Here is a 15192-nt window from a genome sequence, read left to right as displayed (position 1 = left end):
GCGGTTCGGATCTGATGTGGCTGTGGCTGTGGTGTAGGCTGGCAGCTATAGCTCCGATACAACTCCTAGCCTAGGAACCTCCGTATGCTGCGGGTGTGGCCCTAAAAAGAAAAAAAAAAAAAAAAAAAGACTACAAGACTGAATGTTGCTTATCCTGAAGGCATTTCCCCACTCTACCCTTTAAGAGATCTGGCAATATATTTCTCCATTTGTATAGGAACCTTTGATCTAGAGAGGCCCTGCAGCCTGCCTTCTCTTCTGAGGAGGACAGTTTTGCAGTGGGCACCCTTTCAGCCAGAAAGGCCCACTCCTCCCTACAGCTCCTCTGATAAGAGGTAATTGTCTTTTCCCTTTACATTTCTACTCAGCTCACTGCTAAAAGAATGTTTAGGGGTTTAAGGGGTTCCCATTGTGGTGCAATGGAAGAAATCCAACTAGTATCCATGAGGATACGGGTTCAATCCCTGGCCTCACTCAGTGGGTTAAAGATCCAGCATTACTATGAGCTGTGGTGTAGGTTGCAGACCCCTAGCCTGGGAACTTCCATATGCCGCAGGTGCGGCCCTAAAAAGAAAAAAGAAAAAAAATGTTTAGGATTTTTAAACTGCTGTGAGTAAGCAGTCTTTGAAACTCTTCCCTGGACTTGAGAAAGCATTTGTCCAAGGGCTCCCTGTCCATCCCCAGCCACCACTCCATGCCAGTTGGAAATGCCTTTTTCAGGCCTGCTTGGTATACTTGGTTTGTAAACAGGCAATATTACTGTTAAAGAAATGTCTCTTGCTATCAGAAATATATTTTACATCATTGCCCTGTACATAAACACAAACTCACACACATGTACTTAACTGTGTCATGAAATTATACTTACCTTTACCGCATGCAGTGCTCTCTGCTATTTCTATTCTATTCTGTCCCTTTTTTAAAAAATGGTGGATGGAGTTCCCGTCGTGGCTCAGTGGTTAACAAATCCGACTAGGAACGATGAGGTTTCGGGTTCGATCCCTGGCCTTACTCAGTGGGTCAAGGCTCCGGCGTTGCCGTGAGCTGTGGTGTAGGTTGCAGACATGGCTCGGATCCCACGTTGCTGTGGCTCTGGTGTAGGCCGGCGGCTGCAGCTCTGATTCGATCCCTAGCCTGGGAACCTCCATATGCCATGGGATGCGGCCCAAGAAATGGCAAAAAGACCGAAAAAAAAAAAAATGGTGGTTATGACTCACTAAAATGTCGAAGTGCACTGATGGCATGGAATTTAAGTTTGAAAACCACTGCTTTGTACCTCCCATAGTATTGTGAAGAGTTTATACTCTTCTAGAAATGTCCGAGAGGAAGAATAATCTTTGCACCAGGAAGACTTAATCCTTGTGTGGCTGTGCAAAGGGGTGATGAGGAAGAAGATAGATATCCAAAGTTAAAGAGTGCCAGGAAACTCAAGAACAAGGCTGCTTGGAGTTTCTTTCCAATATTTGGCAATAGCTACCTCCTCAGAGCTGGGTCTCATGTGAACAAAAATAATTTCTTGACAGATTTAACACCCACTTGTCCCTCGGTTGAGAAAAATACTAGGCATGGATTTGCAGTTCTTACTCCCACCTGAAAACCTACCTACTCATTAAGGCACCTGCTCATATGCCACCTTCTCCATCAAGTCTTCAACTCAGTCTTGCAATGGGTAATACGCGTAGTAGAGAAAGAGCTTGAGCTTTGGAGTCAGGCAGAACTGGGTTCAAATCTCACCTCTTCCTGTGTGATATTGGAGAGTTACTCAAGCTCAATTTCTGTATCAGTAAAATGGGAATAACAACAGCATTCCTTGCAGAATTGTTCTGAAGATCAAAGGACATAACATCTGTGATGTCACTTGCCAGGTAACAAGCACTTAGTAAATGTCCATTTCCTTCATTCCTCTTGGTAATTGCTGACACTTCAGAACCGTGTTTCTTTTACAACATCACTCTCTACTTCATATTGTAACAGCATACTTATTTTTGTTTATTTTTATTTTTTTGTCTTTGTGCCATTTCTTGGGCCGCATCCCATGGCATATGGAGGTTTCCAGGCCAGGGGTCGAATTGGAGCTATAGCTGCCTACCTATGCCAGAGCCACAGCAACACGGGATCCAAGCCACGTCTGCAATCTACACCACAGCTCACAACAATGCCGGATCCTTAACCCACTGAGCAAGGCCAGGGATCGAACCCGAAACCTCATGGTTCCTAGTGGGATTCGTTAACCACTGAGCCACGACGGGATCTCCAACAGCATACTTATTTTATCTGCCCTACAAGATAAGCTCCTAAAAGATAGCATCCATCATTAATTCAATTTGTACAATAGACAGCATTTAGCAGGGACACTCACAGAATATTTGTTGATTTATTGAAGAATGTCGTCAAAGATAATATGACCCTGTCAAAAAAAAGTTAAGCTTTTGTGCACAAGTGGATATGCACTTTTAACCTGTGGATAAAAGGTTATAATAAAAAATAACGATGATAAGAGGGCACTGACCACTAGTGTTGTAGAGAGTAAGTGATAACCTATTACACTAATGTTCATAGTTCATTCAGTAAAATGAACAAAGACCATCTAATGCCAGAGACAGTAGCCCTTATCTTCCAACATGAACTCAAGCAGCATAGCAAGCCCGAGTTTTTCTCGGGTGAGAAACAAGAAAAACTTCTACGTGTAGATGTGTGCTTGTGGAAACATAAAGGCTAAAGGCTCTTTCTAGGTTAAAAGAAATTATGAAAACCTTTCAGCAGTTAGGGTTGTTACTTCTTAATATCTTTAACTGCTTTTCAATTTTGGACAGCAGATGATTTATGAAAACTGCTCTTATGCTTTTTGTCACTGCTCCACAATTTTTCAGTTGTTTATTTTTATTTTGTTGTTTATAACATTCACATTCTGTTCTGTAACCATACTTTCCATAGTGTCCTAGTATTTGTTAAGCTACATTTTTTTTTTTTGTCTTTTTGACTTTTCTGGGGCTGCTCCCATGCCATATGGAGGTTCCCAGGCTAGGGGTCCAATCAGAGCTGTAGCTGTCAAGGCTACGCCAGGCCACATCAACGCCGGATCCAGGCCAAGTCTGCAACCCACACCACAGCTCACGGCAACACCGGATCCTTAACCCACTGAGCAAGGCCAGGGATCGAAGCTGCAACCTCATGGTTCTTAGTCAGATTCGTTAACCACTGAGCCACAACGGGAGCTCCTGTTAAGTTACATTTCTAAACCAGGTATATTTCACTAGAATGTTAAGTTTCACACTGGCAAGGTGGGCCCTTTACTCTGTTTACTGATATATTCAAACCAAGTAGAAGAGTGTTTGGCATTGATAAATCCTTGTTGAATAAATTACCATCGTTATTCACTTTATTTTATTTATTTTTATTTTTTTAGGCTGAAGGGGCAAAGGGAAAAAGCAGTGTTACCTGAAACACAGAGAGCCAGAAAAAACACAACTGCTGTGAAGAACATATTCCTGGCTTCTCCCTTTCTCGTGCCCTCCAGTCTCCCACCAACCTCCCATTAATTGACCCCAGCCAGATGTCAGCTGTCACAGGAAGCAGGGAAATGCAACCTGCAGGGATCAGACCCCCTGCAGTACTGATGGAGAAGAGGCAGGGCAAGGAATGGCACCCAGTCCAGCTTTGATAGGGAGTACTGCATTATCCTTATAAAGTATTGCTCCTGATCTACTAGATGTAAAGTGAGCTGGGCAAGCTGGTCATCTGGTGTTAATAGTAGTTATTTCCATATAGACTGATTTGGAGTGACTCTTCAAATTTTATCCTTGTTTTTCTTTTTTTCTTTCTTTCTTTTTTTTTTTTTGCATTGTTGGGGAAGTTTTTTAGTTGGATTTTTAAGAATCTGTCATCTAGAGCTCCCACTGTGGAGCAGTGGGTTAAGGATCCAACTGCAGCAGTTCACGTCATGTGGAGGCATGGGTTGGATCCCCAGCCCAGTTCAGGGGGTTAAAGGATCCAGCGTTGCCACAGCTGTGACTCAAATTCAGTCCTTGGCCTGGGAACCTCCATATGCTGCTGGTGTGGCCATTGGAAAAAAAAGAAAATTGTGGCATCCATATAGTTTGATGAGCTGAACGCATTAAGGAACATAAGTTTAAAACTATGGTAAATTTAGGCAGAGTTCTAGAATTATGAACATACAGTGCTTTTCGGTATTATCACCATATCACGATAGGTTAACTTCTACAATTGATAAGCTTTCTAATTCCACTCAGGTAAGAAGTTTAAATTCAATTTGAGGTCCATTAATTATGGATTGTATTTTTTTTTCTTTTTCTTCCTGTGGCATATGGAAACATCCAGGTTAGGGGTCAAACCAAAGCTGCAGCTGCCAGCCTACACCACAGCCACAGCAATGTCAGATGACAGCAACATCCGTGACCTACACTGCAGCCCGCAGCAACACAGGATCTTTAACCCACTAAGCAGGCCAGGGACTGAACCCACATCCTCAACCCACTAAGTCACAATAGGAACACCTGTTTTGTAACAGCATTTCCCATTTCCTCAGTACAGATCTCTAAGAAATAATAAAATGACAGTGCCATTATCACATCTGAGTCTCTTTAAAAAGTCAGTGTCATGGGGGAAAATGGGAAAGGAGGACTTTTCTTGATTAAGACTAAAGAGCTATAACAAATAAGTGCAATACTTGAAGTTTCATTGGTTCCAAACTTGGGAAAACATGTGTAAAAGATGGGAAAATTTTAATATGGGTTGGCTTGAGAATAATATAAAGGAGTTATTTTCTTAAGTGTAATAATGGTATTTGGAGATGCATGCTGACATAGTTAGACATAGAATATCGTGATGTAGCAAAATACTTTAAAAAGAAGATACAGAACTAATAGGCACACAGATAAGGCAATGAATGAGTCTAGCTGTTGGTGTACTATTGTCTCTGTCAGCTTTTCTGGTGTTTGAAGTACTGTATAATAAGAGTTGGATAAAAACCCCAGACAGACTTATTGGCAGTTTTTAAAAATGTGCATGAAAGAAACTAAATGTCTGATGTTATGAACTGAATGTTTGCATCTTCTCAAACCCCTAACCCCCAATGTGACAGCATTTGGGTCTCTGGAAGGTAATTAGGATGAGATGAGGTCATGAGGGTGGGGTTCTCATGATGGGATTAGTACCCTTAGAAGAAGAGACAGCAAAGATCATGTTCTTCCTGCAAGCACATACCCCAAGCGCTCTCACCAGAACCAGCCTTGCTGGCACCCTGATCTCAGAGGTCCGGCTTCCAGAACTGTGAGGAAATAAATTTTGTTTGTTTAAGCCATTCCCATCTATGGTATTTTACTCTAGGGGCCCAAGATGATTGATACAGAGTTTGGTACCACGAAATGGAATGCTACTATAACTAATACCTAAATATTTGGAAGTGGTCATTGCAAGAGGCTGAGCGTTTTGAGGTGCATGCTAGACATATAGACATTAAGAGCAACTCCGGTGAGGTCACAAAAAGGAAGAATGTTACTGCAGGCCCATGTTTACTGGAGGAAAGGCAAATCCTTATTATAAGGTGGTGAAGAACTTGGCTGCAATGTATTTTAGTATTTTGTGGAAGGTAGAACTTCCAAGTGATGAAACTGGATATTTGGCTGAGGGTTTTTTTGTGTGTTTTTTGTTTTTGTTTTTGTTTGTCTTTTTAGAGCCACATTCACAGCACATGGAAGTTCCCAGGCTAGGAGTTAAATCGGAGCTGCAGGCCACAGCCACAGCCATGCCATATCCGAGCCACATCTTCAACCTACACCACAGCTCTTGGCAACGTCATATCCTTAACCCACTGAGTGTGGCCAAGGATAGACCCTGCGTCCTTATGCATACTAGTCGGGTTCGTTCCAGCTGACCCACAACAGGAACTCCTAGCTGAGGAGATTTCTAAGCAAACTGTTGAAGGACACAGGAGGGAGGGGGCAGGGCAAAGCCTTTAAAAGAATGACATAGCCATTGAAGACATGACAAAACTGGTTAGAACTAATTAGGCGCAAGATGGCAGAAGAGTCGACTTCCAGCAGAACTTGAACCTCATTGTACGCTCATCGTGACAGGTTAGCGGCTAAGTGATGCACCCACCTGTGCCATGACTGTAACCGTAAAAGGACAAAAAGTGGGCAGTGGCCCAGTTCCTGGACATCCTCACCCCTTTCCTGAAATGGTTGGAATAATCCTCCTACCCATTAGCCTATGAAGTTACCCAGCTCAGAAAAACTCAGAACACTTATTTCAGGGCCTCTTGTTTTCTGAAATAGACACTTTGCCTGTCACTCCCAGTGAGTCTGCTTCTCACCTATCACTTTGCCTCTTGCTGGATTCTTCTGCACTGAAACGTAAAGAACCTGGACTCCAGTAAGTCCTGAGAGCAGGTGCGTGATTTTAATTAAAGAAACTGTGGTTTGGGAGTTCCTGTTGTGGCTCAGTGGGTTAAGGACCCGACATTGTCTCTATTGACCTGACACTGTCTCTATGAGGATGCCAGTTCGATCCCTTGCCTTGCTCAGGGTTAAGGATCTGGAGTTGCTGTGAGCTGCAGTGTAGGTCCCAACTGCAGCTCTGATTTGACCCCTAGCCCAGGAATTTCCATATGCTGCAGGTCTGGCCATTAAAAAAAAAAAAAAATGGGTTCAAGTCCCAGTTTGGGTTTTGGCTGGGTTAGAGTCCCAGCCCATGGGTTCAAGTCCCAATCTGATTGCGCAGTTTCTGTTCTCCCTGACTGCATATGCAAAAAAAAAAAAAAAAAAAAAAAAGCAAAAGGAGAGAGATGACTTGATGAAGAAATTGTTAAGCAAAAAGGACCTAGAATTTGAAGATTTGGAAAATCCTCAGCCTGTCCATATTGCAAAAAGTGAGAAAGCTTGTTCTAAAGAGAACCCTAGGGTATGCCTGAACCACCATTTGATAAAGAGATGGATGGACCAGTCAACCATCTCAGCGGAAGCCAGGCAGAGGGGTGGGACTGCACAGCAGAGACACTGCCAGCCTGAACTAAAGGGGATCAAGAAGGTGGGATGGTATGAAGGAAGGCTGTCGGACTTCTTGGATTTCAAAGGATGGAACCATGGGGCTATGTGGCTGTGAGCATATGTGCTATCCTTCAAGAAAAGGGAGGAAGGGCCCCTCAGTAGATTCAGAGATCAGCCAGGCTGCCACTCTCACCACAGGCTCAGAGCTCACGGGCCAGGCTGAGCCAGGGAAAAGTGCTGCCTCCACCTGGTTTCAAGCGCAGGACTGCTGCTCAGCAGAGCTGTGAGGACAGGGCCCTCAGAGAGCACGAGCACGGGCCAGCCCCACTGAGCCACGGGCCTGACACTGCCACCTCAGAGCATCCAACCAGAGCCTTGTTCTCCACCATTAAGACCTGATGGAAGTTGCCCAGCTAAGTTTTGTTTGGACCTGCTTGGGACCCATCACCCCCCCTTCCCTCTTAATTCTTTCTCCCTTTGGAATGGGGATGTCTATATACCTGTCCTGCAATGATATTTTGGAAGCACTTGTTTGGTTTTACAGCTGGAGAGGAATTTTGCCTCAGGATGAATTCTACCTACAGTTTCACCCATATATGATTTAGAGGACATTGACATGAGACTTTGGACTTTAGACTTCAGAGTTGATGCTACAATGAGTTAAGATTTTGGAGTTGTTGGGATGGAATGAATGTATTTTGCAGGACATGACTTGTGACGGACCAGTGGCAGCATATTGTGGACTGAATATTCTTGTCCTCCCCAAACTCATTGAAGTCCTAACCTCCAGTGTGATGGTATTTGGAGATGGGACCTTCAGAAAGTGATCAAGATCAGATGAGGTCATGAGGGAGGGCCCAAGTGATAGATTAGTGCCCTTAGATGAGACCGAGAACTTGCCACACACCCAGCCAGGAAAGGCCCTGTGGCTAGGAAGAGAGCTCTCGCCGGAACCTGACCACACTGGAACCCAGATCTTGGACTTCTAGCTTCCAGAACAGGAAGGAAATAAATTTGTATTGTTTAAACCACCCAGTCTATGGTGTTTTGTTATGGCAGCCCAAGCTAATACACCTAGCAATGACCTGATTTTCCTGATCCTTGACGGCATCTTGCAGTCTGAAGTCTCCTCAGCAGGGAAAACCTGAGCACTGGAATGCACTGAACTTGTCCTTGAGGGGTTAGGGAGTGATACTCTCTTCCTTCATCAGGAATAATGACTCCAGATGGTCAGAAGGCTCAGAGGATGAGCCTTCTAATTCGATGGGGGGGGAGAGGGAAGGGATGTGTCATTCTTCACCCGACTTCAGCCATCCCATTTATTGTGACTATTTGCTTATCCCTGAGCAAAAGACAATAAAAACAATGGCCCAGTCCACCTGCATTCTTGCCTAGGGCCCCAGAAGAACTCCCAACAAATCCTGTCCGCCCAGTGTCCCGAGCAGGACATTTCCCTGGCCCCTTCTTTTTGCCCCAGGGGAGAGCTGAGCTGCTTCCTGGGAGCCTGCAGCTCTTAAGTCTTCTTTAGTCATCTCCCAGGTGCCAAACTACACCATCAGCATCTGCTCACCTCCCAGTATGTTAACACGTAGACTCTGGAATTTGAACTCTGCCATTCAGTTCTCTCTCCAGCCGCCTTAGGCAACTCAAGCTTTCCTTGCCTCACTTTCCAAACTCTGCAAAATGGGGACAGTTGCTTCCACCTTTTAGGGTTGTTTTGGAGATTAAACTAGCCAACATCACACCGAATACCATGCCTGACACATAATAAGCACATAATGAATGAGAGTCGTCTTCATCACCCCCTTTGCCAAGTAGGTTAAAAATCCTAGACTCAAAGCTGTTTAGAAAATGACGTCCACTAGGTGGCACTAGCCACAGGTAAATAAAATCTCCCGTGTATGCTGCCTGTCATCCCGTTTGTAAGTTCCATGAAGAGCCAGAAATAAAAACTGTAATGGTAATAAGGCAGCGTGCATGTATAGATATAACTATATTGTGGCTCCCAAACTAAGCATTTGATCCATAATAATTACCCTAAGCAATTGTCTAACACAGTGACAAGTCAAACGTGTTCTGGTTTTTTATTACCAGACCCGAGGAGATTCGGATCAGCAGAGAAACAGAGAAACCCTCCTATTCTGCACCCAGAGGGCTGGTGTGTTGCTTGGTCAGATTGGGTTAACACCTGGGGCTTTTGTTTTGCAGAAGTCTGTTTCTCCAGCTTTTATTGGACTAAGTAGGGTGTGGTTTGGACAAAGACACTGCTGAAGGCCAGAGATTTTCATGTCCTGCAGAAGGAAACTTTTGCAGGGACCAGACCACTGATTTAGGGGCAAAAGCTTGGTTCGGAGTGCAGAAGAGTTCAAATAAGGGTTTTAGCAGGTTTTTTGATGGGATAAGGAATATCAACAGTGCTTTTTCAATTAGATGTGCTTTTCCGATGTCTGTGAAAATGATCTCAAAGTAGAACAAGAACAAAGTGGGCGGGACATTTGAGTTACAGCACTTTCTTCTCTTATTCCTATGAGTCCCAGGCCTTCAAATGAAATCTTGTTTAAAATATCTTCGTTGTATTTTAGGGAATTAGGAGAGAGGTTTGTGTTCATCTTTGAGCTGAACTGTTACACCAATTGGACCTGAGTTACAGAAGTGAGGTGATAAAGATTGTGAAAAGTGAAAGCGTTCAGCAGAACTGCTGCTTTTTTTTTTTTTTTTTTTGTCTTTTTAGGGCCGCACCAGCGGCATATGGAGGTTCCCAGGCTGGGAGTCAAATCGGAGCTGTAGCCACTGGCCTACACCAGAGCCACAGCAACGCAGGATCCCAGCAGTGTCTGCAACCCACACCACATCTCACAGCAACGCCGGATCCTTAATCCACTGAGCAAGGCCAGGGATACACCCACAAACTCATGGTTTCTAGTCGGATTCGTTAACCACTGAGCCACGAAGGGAACTCCAGGACTGCTCATTAATACTTAGATCAGGAGTTCCCATCATGGCTCAGCGGTTAAGGAACCTGACTAGCATCCATGAGGACGCGGGTTTGATCCCTGGCCTCGCTCAGTGGGTTAAGGATCCGGCATTGTGAGCTGTGGTGTAGGTCGCAGATGTGGCTCAGATCCCACGTTGTTGTGGCTGTGGTGTAAGCCAGAGGCTACAGCTCAGTTTGGAACCCTAGCCTGGGAAATTCCTTATGCTGCAGGTGTGGCCCTAAAAAAACAAACAAACAAACAAAAAACCAAAAAACACTTAGATCAAATATAAGCCCAAAGTCGCTATAGCTTCCTAAGGTGGAGGGTTTTGTTGTCTGAGTATCAAGCGACAGGGCAACCCCAGAAGACTGGCCACAGTATAGTGACACACTAAACCTGCAAAAGATCTAGGGGCTGGGGGCGGATCCAGAACAGGTGGAGCTGACAAAGCCTAACTGGGCAAAAGTAAAGAGAAGATGTAAACAAATGGGGAACAGAATTAAATTGGTTAAGAGAAAAAACTGAAAAGAGCAGTTTGGGAAGTCACATTTCTAAGCTTTCTGTTTAGGAAGAAAATAGAGGTTTGCAGGCCACTCCCTCGGCTTCCCACCCCCACCCCCCACTCATCTTTGCTTCTTTTCCACCCCAGAGGAGAATTCTTTGTCCTTGTTTATGCCAAATCGCCTCTGGGCCACACATCATCAGTTATCTATTTCCTTTCTTACAGCTCCAATTCTTCTTTCATTAATGGCTGTATCATATATATATTTTTTATATATAAATATATATATATTTTTTAATGTTCAAGTCTACCATTTGAAACAAAACTTTCTCATCATTAAGCACCACATGGTTCCTCTCCTATTCTTTCCTCCCTTTGCAGCCAAGCTTCTAGAAGAGCAGTCCCCCTAGCTCCATTTCCTCTCTTCTCTTTCTCTTCCCTCTCTGTAATGGGGCCATCTTGCCAATATCCAACTGCAAACGCCCCCACGAAGGTTACCAGTGAAATTCTTCGTATCAGAAACATTGGGTGATAACCATTGGGTTTTTAGCACGAATCTAAGACGGCTGCAACATTTGCAGCTGTTAATATTTATGCAATAATTATTGAGCCTCTGCTCCCTGTTTGACACTGTTCTGAAAACTGTGGTGTATAGACAGATGAGGGCCTGTCTCAAGGGTGTAGCCAGGTTTTAACATCCATCAGAGTTATCTGGCCAACCCCACAACTTGGATTGGTGGGACATCAAGCTTTTATAAAAGAACCAGCCTTTCACTACGAACTTACTGGCTTGCATTGCAATCTGAATTTCAGACTGCTCCCTCGAATGTTATTTTCATCATATTTTTAACACCTCTCTTATTAACATGGTATCTTAAAATGGCTAAAAATGTGTTCCTTTAGGAGGAAATGATCACTCCTTATGCTCCCCAACCCACACCCCCTTTCTCAACAAAGCTTTCCTTATATCCTCTTATAACTTGCTTTCTAGTGGGGTAAAACAGGATCCCTGTAAACAATAATTTCAGAGAGCTGTAAATACGATGGAGGAAACAGAGCCAGGCAATGCAAGAAATAAAGCACTACTCTGGTCTGAATGTTCCTGTCCCCTCCTCAAATTTGTGTGTTGAAATCCTCATCCCAAAGGGGATGTCATTCGGAGGTGGGACCTTCGGGAGGTGATCAGGTCTTAGGGTGGCACCCTCATCAAGAAGATTAGTGCCCTTATAAAAGAGGCCCCACAGAGACCCCTTGCCTCTTCCACCAGAGAATAACATGGGGAAAAGTCACCTTCCGTAGAGGCAGGAGATAGAGGAGCTCCAGGATAGACATTTACATCCAGCCTACTGTCCATACTTCAAGACAGAAATGACAACAGGCACAAGGCAAATAAATGGAATTTGTCTTCTGGGGACACTGAAAACAATGGTTATGGCAGGGGAAGACAGGCGCTAAGCCTTGCCTAAGCAAAAGATCAAGAGGTCACATCCTATCCTGTGGGTCAGGGAGACCCTAACTACATAGGCGCAGAAAGACTCCTAGGGATTGGGGTCGGGGGTGGGGTGGGGTGGGGGGCAGGCCATAATCACTCCTGTTAGCCATCCCCTTCCTTTGCTCTGGATTCCATCTTGGCCAAAAGATGCGCACCCATTTCAGGGAGGGCCCTGGGTCAGGCCAGGTATGAGAACTACAACAGGATAATTGGCTAAAGAAAAGCTGAGATCTGGAAGAAGTTCCCCATGTACATGTGGTTTGGGTTTGGGTTTTGTGTGTGTGTGGTTTGTTGTTGTTGTTGTGGCTGCTGTTGTTTTGGTTTGGGGTTTTCTTTTCTTTTCTTTTTTAGGTCTGCACCAGAGGCATATGGAAGTTCCCAGTTTAGGGGCCAAATCGGAGCTGCAACTGCCAGCCTACACCACAGCCACATGCCGTGTCTGTGAACTACACCACAGCTCACAGCAACACCGGATCCTTAGCCCACTGAGCAAAGCCAGGGATCGAACCCGAGACCTCGTGGTTCCTAGTCGGATTTGTTAACCACTGCACCACAACGGGAACTCCTGTATAAGTTGTTTAAATCACCTCTCTGATGCACTTCTCATTCAGGGGAATGGCAACACCCTCACTCCTTTGCGTGTGTATTACTGCTTTGCTTCTGCCTTAGATAAATAGACGCTTTCTCTGTGTGCTCTGCCACATGTTGTCCTGTGTTTCTAACAATACATTTTGTACCTGTTTTTATCATTTTTGCCTCCTTGAAACATTCTTGCTTTCAACAGGGAGCAAGAATCAGGGCAATTCTGCTTTCAGCCTCTAGCTAGTCTAGTGGCTGGGATTCCTGGTTTTCACCCAGGCTGCCCAGGTTCAATTCCTGAGCAGAGAATTAAGATCTTGCCTCAAGCCATCATTCACTACTGTCCCTCTGAAATCACTGTGGACCAGGAAGGAGGCCCTCTCCAGACACTCCATCTGCCAGAGCCGTGATCTTTGCCTTCCCAGCCTCCAGAACTGTGAGCAATGAGTGTGTGTTGTTTACGAATCACTGAGTTGATGGCATTTCTCTTAGAGCAGCCTGAACAGACTAAGAGTGGCACCTGCAGCACTGGGAGAACAGCTTTATGTAGAAGGCCTCTTTGAGAAGATGACATTTAAACTGAGACTTAAAAAAGAAGAAAAATAAATAAATAATAAAAATTTTAAAAAGGAATAAACTGAGACTTTAAAGATTTTTAAAAAAGAGAAAAAGAGTTAATCTTTAGAAGAACCTGGGGGAAAGCCTGCCAGGCAGAGGGAAGATTCAATTCAAAGGCACCGAAGGACTTGGGATGTTGGCAATTGAAAGGAGAGCCGTGCACTTAAAGCTTTGTGATCTGACGGTGGCTAGAAAGGAGGCTGGAAAAGGTGGGCCTGGCTTCATCAGATGGGAGAGGTCACTGGAGCATGTTTAAGTGCTTATAGACACACCTCAGGAGAAAGAGGGGGGGAATTGAGGCGCAGAAGAGGTGGGGGTCCATGGCACATGTGGAGGGGTGGAGGGGTTTGCTCTGATGAGAACAGAAATGCACATACCTTTGAAAGCTTTTTCCCTTAATGTTAACAATGTCACTCTGATTCTCCCCCTTCCCCTCTGATTCTTCCCAGTCTCCTTTCCAGACCCCCCTTGAATTTTGGTCATCAGCAGGGTTCTGTCCACCACGGTCTCCCAGGTATCCTCTTGTCATTGTCCTCAGACGCTCTCATGCCCAACCACATCAGCCTGGACCACTCTCCTGGACTTGACACGCTCATTTCCAGCTGTAGGTGTATATAGTTCAATCTCCTAAATTGGGCTCCAGCCCAGACCTGTCCCCAACCTTCTGATTTAGCTGCTTCTTTGACCTTCCCACTTGAATGGAGGCATCCTTCATTCAGTGTGTCCAAAATGGGATTCTTGAGTCTTTTCCACACATTAAACACAGCACTGAATGGAGGGTAGAGGGGGTCGGGGGTGCTCACTGATGTTCCACCTCTCTTCACCTCCACCCCCATTCTGAGATACAGAGTTTTCCAGTGTTTTCATTCTTACGGAAGACAGCACAGTAAGCATTCCTAGAGCCACCAATACTTCTGGCTCTCCTGCCTTTCCTAGACATCACATCTGTTTATATAAGAGGATTATATTCATCCGCCTCTTTCAAGGTAGACTTGGCTGTGGCTCTTACCATGACCAGTGATGTGAGTGAAAATTACACGTATGGCTTCTGGGTGGAAATATTTAAGATTAGGTGTACAATTCCCCTTGCTGTCTTTTTTCTTTTTTGCTTCTTTATTATAAGGTTATCGTATGTTGATATAAAGATACCCAAGATCAAAGCAGCCTGGAATGCCGAGACATCACGTGGAAGAAAATTGCCCAGAGCATCATTTGGACATGCAGCACCCTTTGAGCAAGAAGGAAAAGACAAAAAAAAAAAAAAAAAAAAGGGAAAAAACCCTGGAGTTCCCACTGTGGCTCAGCAGATTAAGAACCTGACTAGTATCCACAAGGATGTGGGTTCAATCCCTGGCCTTGCTCAGCGGGTTAAGGATCCAGCGTTGCCACAAGGTGAGGCATCGCTCACATCTGGTGTGGCTGTGGCTGTGGCTGCGGCATAGGACTGTAGCTGCAGCTCCAATTTGACCCCTAGCTCAGGAACTTCCATATGCTGCAGGTGTGGCCCTAAAAAGAAAAAAAAGAAAAAAAAACCTTCTGTTACATAAGTCACCCAGGGGTTTTTTCTTTCCTTTTTTTTAAAAAAAAATTTTAAAGTTTGTAGGTGTGTGTACGTGTGTGTACCTGAGGTTGCTACATATGGCCAGGCGTAGCCTGACTAAAAGCAATGCTAGGCAGCCTCACTGTTCAGGACACATCTCTTTCAGCTCCTTCCAACAGCCGGCCAGCCCTCAGCCTCTTCTAATTAGAAATTCTGGAGCTGCCATTGCCCCCGAACTGTCCCTCTTCACCCCCCCCCGCCCCCACCCTAAGTTCACTTATCATCCCCGTCTCCTTAGGTGCTCAATCCTAAGTCCCAAAACTAAGCTCAGCTTCATTCTTCCCTCTTCCCAGCCTGAGCTTTTGTAAGCGGGTCTCAGATCTGTCCTGGGACATCTGCAATGTTCCTTCCTCTTCCTGCGTCCAGTCTTAGAATATACCACATTACCTTCAAAATCAAAAGTGAATAAGAGAGGAAAA

The sequence above is a fragment of the Phacochoerus africanus genome, chromosome 11 (assembly GCF_016906955.1).
Source record: "Phacochoerus africanus isolate WHEZ1 chromosome 11, ROS_Pafr_v1, whole genome shotgun sequence".
Classification (NCBI taxonomy): Eukaryota; Metazoa; Chordata; class Mammalia; order Artiodactyla; family Suidae; genus Phacochoerus; species Phacochoerus africanus.
Note: the sequence above shows the minus strand (reverse complement) of the source record.